The sequence below is a fragment of the Danio rerio genome, chromosome 11, assembly GCF_052040795.2.
Source record: "Danio rerio strain M-AB ecotype USA chromosome 11, GRCz13ab, whole genome shotgun sequence".
Taxonomy (NCBI): domain Eukaryota; kingdom Metazoa; phylum Chordata; class Actinopteri; order Cypriniformes; family Danionidae; genus Danio; species Danio rerio.
In genome coordinates, this window is record NC_141031.1 from 15578768 (window position 1) to 15587518 (window position 8751).

The window sequence follows — 8751 nt, forward strand, 5'->3', positions numbered from 1 at the left end:
TAATACAGTTCTGAGGAACGCGATCGCAAACTTTAAACTGAGTTTACTTTGCCAGAAAATATAGAAAGCGTGGCGGGAAAAAGTTCATGCGGCGTAGAAAAGCACGTGGCCCGAAGGCCACCTTTTTGTGAGTTCTTTTGTCCGGACCTTCTCTTTCTGCCCAGATGTTTGGCAAAAGGTATGGTTATACCTGCGGGTCACGTGACAACCCGTTCAGCATTCTGACCAATAATTTCAGTACAAAGTTCGAGCGGGAACCCTTCCTTTGTCTCGAGGCTGCTCGTATGCAAATTTGAGTGTCCGCCTAAAGCATGCGGACAAGCATTTAATGCAGGGCTTTAAAGAATACAGCAATGCGAGTTATGGTCTTGCTCTATGCATCATGTGTTGTAAAATGTCAGCAGAAACCCATCGGTATCAAACATGGGGGGTTTAACAGTACATCAACATTATTTTTCATATGCTTACAATATTTATGCTTTACAAAGGCCTAAAGGGAACATGCATACAGGTTATAAGAGAGGTTACACAGGTAAGAAAAGTCAGAAATGAGATACAAAGTTTACAAAACATAACACATTGGTTTTGTGCTGATTCAGGATTTGATGAGTTCATTTTCTTTCTGTCGGAACAACCTCGTGGGTGTGTGTGTGTGTGTGTGTGTGTGTGTGTGTGTGTATTTGGGCAGGAATGTCTTTGAAGCGACAGACCCTTCTTATCTCCCCAGTCCCCCTGAACAACTTAAGCTGTCACGTAAATCCAGACTTCTTGGAGCCAGGAGTCGTAAAACCCATGCGAAATACTCAAATCAAATAGTAAATATCAAATACTAAAATCAATAAGTAATTTTACCTTCGGACAGTACGCTACAATTTATTTGATGTTTAAAGATTAATTTCATCACTATGCAAATGAATGGTGACGAGTAATGTGTTAAGAGCGTACTTTATGTGTATTGAATCATTCATTATAGAGCTCTGTTTAGAAATTCCGATTCATCTACACTGTAAACCCTAATGCTGTAACTAATTAATTGAATTGAGTTCTATTAACTTAAATCATTAAAATTCGTTTATCTTAATTAACCTTGATGAGTATTTAGAACTTTTTCTTATTTTTGAGTTTGAAAAAATTTAATCTTTCAAGTAAGGTGAACAATTCTGCTGGGTTTAATTTATACAAAATGTCTCTTTAAAGTTTCATTAACTCAAAATCTGTCAGCCCAATGATTTTGCGTCTGACGTCATCCAGGTTCACGTACGTGCTCATGCTTCATTCGTTTTTTTCAAGATGGCGGATCGGCCTCGCTTCACACTACAGTAAGTAAAATATTTACAAATCCAAGAAATATTAAATGTATGTTTTAATTAATATAATCACAGTAACAGTTCAATGTAATGTAGAGTTAATCAGGGTGCGTTTACATGTCGTACATTACAGAAAACATGTTTAGCCTCACTTGTTGCTAACTAACGTTAACATTACTGTTTAAAAAGTTAGAATCAGTGCAACGTTAGCGTTAGTTGTAATGTGTTAACTCTGAATTTTAACAGAGTGTAATAAAGACAAAAATATTTAAAATCGGCAGATTACATTTTTCAAAAAAATTTAAATCTTGGCGCGAGTATGCCTTTTCTCAGCCTGTGCTGAAGTTGTCATGGAGACGCGCGCTCTCACAACCGCATGTCATGGCGCTGCGCTGAACTCCATCCAGTATGTGAATGTGGTATTATCTTCGCGATCTGTAGGCACTTCGGAAACGAAAGGCGCAAGAAACGTGACGTTAATCATAACTCAAATGATCTCCGCCTAAACACTAAACGGTATTTTCTGATGACGCGCAAAAACGTAGTCTCAAAACTTAATGTCACACGCAGCTTGTTGCTTGCTGATCCATGTATGAGAATAGCCTGACGGAGAACATTTAAGCTGCGCTCCTCACCTGAGCAGGTACAGAGCAGAGCTTCATTTTACACTACCACATTGAGGTAAAGTTGGTTTTATATTCATACATTCATTTAGTAACAACTTGTGACTCGCTCCATAAATTGTTTACCATGGTACTTTGTCTATTTGTTCTGAAATTACATGCAAGTATGACATGAAAACAACATTACACTAAATGCACTATATTTTTTTGACTGGACAATGTTGTACTTTGAAAGTCATTGGCTGCTAATATGATTTCACCATTAAGAATATGCAAAAATTACCTTTCTGAAATTATATTATTAGGGAGAAAGTCTGAATGTGTAAATATAAAACTAACTTTACCTCAATCACCAGCACTGATCAACACTTTATATTTCCTCGCGCTTAAGATGACATCTTTGCATATCAATGATTACCTGATTAATGCGATCAGTTAAATGAGTTTAAATGTCATTTAGGTCAAATGTATTTTAATGGTATGATAAAAGTTTTTTTTTTTTCAGCCTATTTTTTTAAATGTTTACTCTGGAGAAAATATAAACAGCCTAAAAAACAAAGTATGCATATCTATAACACATTAATACAAAATTATGTTATTAAATAAAATAATAACAAAACAAAATATTCAAGACGTGCTAAACAAGACATAGTTTTCTGATGTGCAAATTTTGTAGCTTAAAATATATTTATATCTTAAAAATATAAATATTTTAGTCTATATATATTTACATCATTAGACAATAAGGTAAGTTTTGTTATTTCTAGCTTTTAAAATCAGGCCTTAAATTTCTTTGTCGTCATATTCAGTTTTAGAAATTTCAAAACTGTTTAAATTAAATCTGTGTTCATCGAATCAAAGCAACTAATATGATAATCAGCTATATTGCTAACCGTTTTGGAGGTTAACGTTAGACATCATGCAATTGTACTACTTCCACTCTCAGCTAAATGACACTGTGACTTTTTGTACATACAGAATTGTAGGTCGGGTGTTGCTGACTACAGATAGGTTCTTAAATGGAGGCATGTGAAAGGTGGGTAAAATATTTAATTTGTACTACTATGCCTGGAATATCCAGATAAAATAAATATTACAGTGTATTTATCAATTATACTTTTGCAGCAAGGAAAGTGAAACTTCAGCTAGACCTTGAGTTCAGTTTACAACATGAAGATCCTGCTTTCAACATCTGATCAACACCTGATTTTCATCTGAGGTAAAAAATAGATAAGTAAATGAAACATAATAATAATATTAATACATTTTTTCTAGAATTGTATATTTTGTGGTGTGGGTTTGTTTTATGAAATTCTCTCTTGTTTCTTTTTGCTGTTTGCAGAGTACCAACATGTTACAAATGAGAATTTTCCCCACAAATTCTTTGCAAAACTGGACCACCACCTATTTCATTTGATGACAATTTTAAGGCAAACAGCATCCAAAACTGGCAAGACAGCAGATACCCTGGCTAATCTTTTAAAGGTTTATGATGAGCAGGTATGTTTGGGGTCACGTGTTAAAGTATACATTAAAATATAATTTGAATTATTATTATTTTTTTAATTTTTAAAAAATTGATTCTTGATTTCCAGGAACTGAATGATGTCAATTCATGACGGACTACTGTTATCAGAGGTCTTTTGGTCTTGCTGCGTGAGCGTGACTTAAGATTCTTTAGGAACACCATGGTAAGACTTCATTCATTCTTTTCACAATTAGGCATGTTTAATGAAAAGATGAAAGTTTTGAAAACTTTTACTTAATAACATATTTGTAATCAAGAATAGTTGATGAATCATATAATATTGGCTCAGTCATTTTGATACTGTCCTTACATTAATATCCTTGAATTATATTTTTAGATTGATAATCCTGCTGACTGAAGATGCTTTATTGGCCCTGCATTCACTGAGGGTCTCTGTTGTCCTGAAGAATGAATTGGACACCACCCACAGCACACTTCCAGACCTTTCTTGTCTTGTATGGATTAATGTATGCTCTTCACATAATATATAGTAAAAGACTTTGAACTTGTGCAAAAAGTTTTGCTTGGCATGGATGATGGAAAATAAAAAGTCTCGTAGCATGGAAACCTTAAAGAATGAGTTGATGTAGAGCTTTTTTTTTTTTTTTAACTTAATAAAGACTGTCTCTGGGGTAGTAACTTCAAAACATTTATTTACCTTTAATTGGTAAGTATGCATTTTATTATATATAGGGATAGTTTGTCCAAATGTAAAATTCTGTCATTTACTAACTCTTCACTTGTCCCAAACCTGCTTGAATTTCTTGCTTCTGTTAAACACAAAAGTTAAATAAAGCTGACAACCTGTAACCACTGACTTTCTAATAGGAAAACAAATACTGTGGAAATCGGTGGTTACAGGTCTCAGCTTTTTTTTTTTTTTTCAACAGAAGAAAGAAACTCAAACAGGTTTGGAATAAGTAAATGACAGAATCATAGTTCAACCAAGACTGAATATATATATATATATATATATATATATATATATATATATATATATATATATATATATATATATATATATATATATATTGTAACGAGCGCACACATGCCACGTCGCCCTGGTCGCTAATTCAACCCAGCTGGACCATCATCAACACAGGATCGTTCACAGCTGGATGTCATCAAGTGGAGAGGCATATAAACCAAGCCCACGCAGGGAGAAGATGAGCTTCATTCACCCAATGACTCCATGCGCTAACGCTTGTCTCTGTCTCTCCACAGCAGACTCCAGCTCGTGACAATCCCACATCCGACTACTCACTGTCCTTCACTTACTTCCCGGAGCACCAGAGCACCTCACCTTGAAGAAGAGCACCGTTTACACCCCATTCACGTTGTAAATAAAGCACCCTCTGGGGACTTGTCTGTAAACTTATCCAACTGTGTCGCTGTTTTCCCTCTGCTTCGCTACAATATATATATATATATATATATATATATAATATATATATATATATATATATAATCTGCTCTCCGTTAAACAGAAATTGGGGGAAAAATAAATGGGGCGAATAATTCTGACTTCAACGATATATATATATATATATATATATATATATATATATATATATACAGTTTCTGTGTAGTTTACACTAAACGAGTCACTTCACAGAATGTGCACTTATTATTTTTTTTAACGAATGCCTTAAGAGTAAGTTTTACACTTATTAATGTATTATTAAATTTTATCAAACTTATAGTTGTTTTTTCTTGAGGCTCTTATGTCTGATATCATATTTACATTGTGGGTAATTTTTATTAATTTCAGAATAGTGTTCATTTTCAATCTCTTTATGTCTAATAGTTTTTATCGTTTTAAGACATTTGTAATTGCATAGGAGACAAATTTGAAAGTACTGTTGGACATTTTTTCTTTAACAATAAATGTCTAAAATGGTATTGTCTGTGTGTTTTAAATTACAGATTTATTTTGACAGATTTAAGGGGTTTAAAGATTAAAATAATGGCTAATTTTATTTGTGAAACTGACGATGGAGAAGTTAATTTTAAAAAATGCTATCAAAATGTATGAGCTGGGTGACAAAGTATGTAAAGGTGAGATAAATAATTAAAAATAAGTTAATTGCTATTAAAATGTATGAGCTGGGTGATTTAAGTATTTAAAGTTGAAAGAAATTAAAGCAATTAAGTTAATTGGTATTAAAATGTATGAGCTGGGTGACTAAGTATTTAAAGTTTGGAAAAATTAAAACAATTAAGTTAATTGCAATTAAAACGTATAAGCTGAGTAACTTGGGTATTTTAAGTTAGGTGAAGTGTCTTGCATGAGTACAACAAACTCAAAACTTAATGTTTCTGTTTACTTAAAATAGATAATTTCATAACTTAAAAAATTTGACGTAACTGATTACCTCAAATTTTTTGAGTTTTGTCAACTTATTCGGGATTACAGTGTAGTAACGAAAAGGTCAGTCATAATAGTAATAATTAGTCTTTAATAATAAGTTTATTAAACTAAGTAATAAAATATGTTATTTTGTCTCTTTTTTTCCTAAAGCAAAGCGACTAGTGACTGTCACACAAACGAAATCATAATTGTCAGTACTTAAGCAGCTTCTGTAGCATCCATACTTCATAAGTGATGTTACTACCGAATATATGGGATTTCTGCAGGACCATTTGGTGGACTAACTAAGGGGATGTATGGATTTTTCAAAGCAAAATATAAAGAGCATAACCACCCACAGATTGTCCTTTAATTTGTGGACCACCTTGTTAACCATTTATTTTTGACTAATTTTGAATTTAATTCCATTTTCCACTTTTACAGTATGGACGAGCAAGAGCTGCAACAACATGGAGACGGAAGAAATGGGTGTTTGGCGTGCTAGGTGTAAAGGACAAATCTTGGCACCCTGTCCTGCGCCTTGTGAAAAGAAGATCAAGACAGCACCTCATACCCATAGTTGTAAAACATGTACGTCCAGGCACAGCCATTATTTCTGATAAGTGGAGAGCCTACAGAGGGGCTTTGGCCAATATGGGTTATAGACATTTTACAGTGAACCATTCTCAGTGGTTTGTAGATCCACACAGTGGTGCCCATACACAACACCTTGAAAGAGCATGGTTGACATATAAAACAAACATATGGAGACTACGAGGGAACAGGACAGAAAAGATGCTTAAAGAACATCTCTCACTCATAGAATGGACTTACTGGCTTGCTGCGAAACACAAGCATGGACCTCTTGGATGCCTGATAAAAAATATCCGTCTTCAATTTCCTGTTTAGAGAAAAAAACTACTGAACATTTAATGCAATTTAGTAGAGTACAGTTTTATTAAATCTTGTATGGTGTACTTTACTTTTAAGAAACTGTCAAATTTTGAAAAAAAGTTTTGATTTTCTCATTTTCAACCGCATATATGAGATTAAAATGATCTGATCTAATAATTCAGTTGATTTACCTGACTGTTGTATTTAGTAAGAGTGCAAATAAAATTTCTTGGTGGATGTTAATAATGACTTCAGTTCATCTACATCTTAGTAATGGTATGCACCTTCACATACTGAGTTGTCTGTACACAATAACTCATTCCTAACTAACACGAACTCATGAGTTGTTAATGTATTGTTATGACATGACTTTACTTTGAGGGGCACATCATGATTAACTCATTCTTAGCTACTCATAGACTAACATGAACTCATGAGTTGTTAATGTTTTGTTATGTCATGACTTTACTTTGAGGGGCACGTCATGATTAACTCATTCTTAGCTACTCATAGACTAACATGAACTCATGAGTTGTTGATGTATTGTTATGTCATGACTTTGAGGGGCACATCATGATTAGCTCATTCTTAACTACTCATAGACTAACATGAACTCATAAAGTTGTTAAGCCACATTATTGTAAAAGTATTATTAATTAGATGTCTACACAATTTGCTCATCACTTATCTGATGCCAGGAGTGCTATGTGTTTAAACTGTACATTATAATATGAGGGCAGAATACACAATAATTACTGACACAATAAAGCAATAACAAAAACCAGACCCAGTATAGAAGAATAAAAGCATCATCTGTAGGCTAAAGCTGAGTTTTTATTTGGGTGGTAATGTCTGCTTCACGAGTACATGTTAGTGTGATACTTTGGCTTTTAGCGGAATTGAGCGGTGCCTTGAGGCCCGATGCACTGTTACCACTCACAGTCAAAACATGAATAATGAACACATAATTAATAACAGGTAATAAACAGTTTTTTTTTTTTAATATTGTGCCCTTCTTGAGGATGATAATTATTCCAAATATAATATGGATAATATATAGATAGTTTACATTCAATGGTGTTTTTCATGTACACTAAAGGTATTCTTATTCAGAGTGACTTATATTTAGCTTAATTTAAAGTGTTAATTAATACATTAATTAACAAACATGTACTAACAAGTAATTAAGGTAGCCGTTTTTCACACATGAACTCATGTAACTCATGCTGTAGTTAAGGTTAGTTCATGATTAGTTTATGCATTAACTCATCATGAGTTCATACTAAAGTAATGGTTAATTTACATATTAGTACATCATTATTCATGTACTATTATTGTAAAGTGTTACCATTTTCTCTCTATGAGAGCACAGGTGGACTCACTTGTGGATTATAGTGCACGCGACAACAATATGTGTCTAAGGAAAATTGTTTACCCGAGAGCTTTTCTCATCTGCAAATGGTGAGATCCTGATTTGCTACTCGTCTCCTCTTAATAAAGACGCAGCTCTAGTTGCTGTTAATTGTCCTGTCTTTACGGATTTGGTAAGTGAGCAACCAGTGGTTTTTGTTTATTCAGATGGCAAAAGTAGTTTGTATCGAACTAATTATTACACAGAGTGTAAACATGTTAGCACCACAGTCAAACTGTTACCGTTGTGTAGGATTTTCACCACATTTTGTGACCGGAATAACACACACGGCTTTCTGTCGCTAAAAATACAAGCTTAGAGCAATTCCTGGAATCAAATATCTCGTTTGTCACGAGGGGCATGAATGAATTCCTTGAATGAAAGAGCCAAAGTGCAGTTCAAGTCCACCATTTAATAATTTGTCAAATAATTCGATTACTGATGTCCTTGTAAACACAGTCAGTCTTTCTCCTCTGCGACTGTGTATGTGTTTTGACTCTGAAAATCAGCGCGTGACCAAATCGCTCCTCCGACACTCCTCCTTAAACAGAGCTGTATATGCCCACTTTCCTGACTTTTTATGACTTTTTCCTAAGTAGAGGTGTGAAAATACCCTGCTAAAACAAGGGGGTTTCATG

General features: G+C 33.9%; 1 long non-coding RNA gene across 4 annotated transcripts; it reads left to right on the forward strand.

Moving 5' to 3' along the window:
• Nucleotides 1-1274: 1274 nt before the first annotated feature.
• Nucleotides 1275-4836, forward strand: LOC137496695 (uncharacterized). 4 transcript variants are annotated; one of them, XR_015502449.1, is made up of 7 exons: nucleotides 1275-1319; nucleotides 2909-2966; nucleotides 3056-3149; nucleotides 3273-3430; nucleotides 3526-3621; nucleotides 3796-3925; nucleotides 4683-4836. It is a non-coding gene; the product is annotated as an uncharacterized LOC137496695 (long non-coding RNA). The 4 variants fall into 4 exon arrangements; XR_015502450.1 differs by having other exon boundaries at nucleotides 3796-3913; XR_015502448.1 differs by lacking the exon at nucleotides 4683-4836 and having other exon boundaries at nucleotides 3796-4097.
• The last annotated feature ends 3915 nt before the right edge of the window (nucleotides 4837-8751 follow it).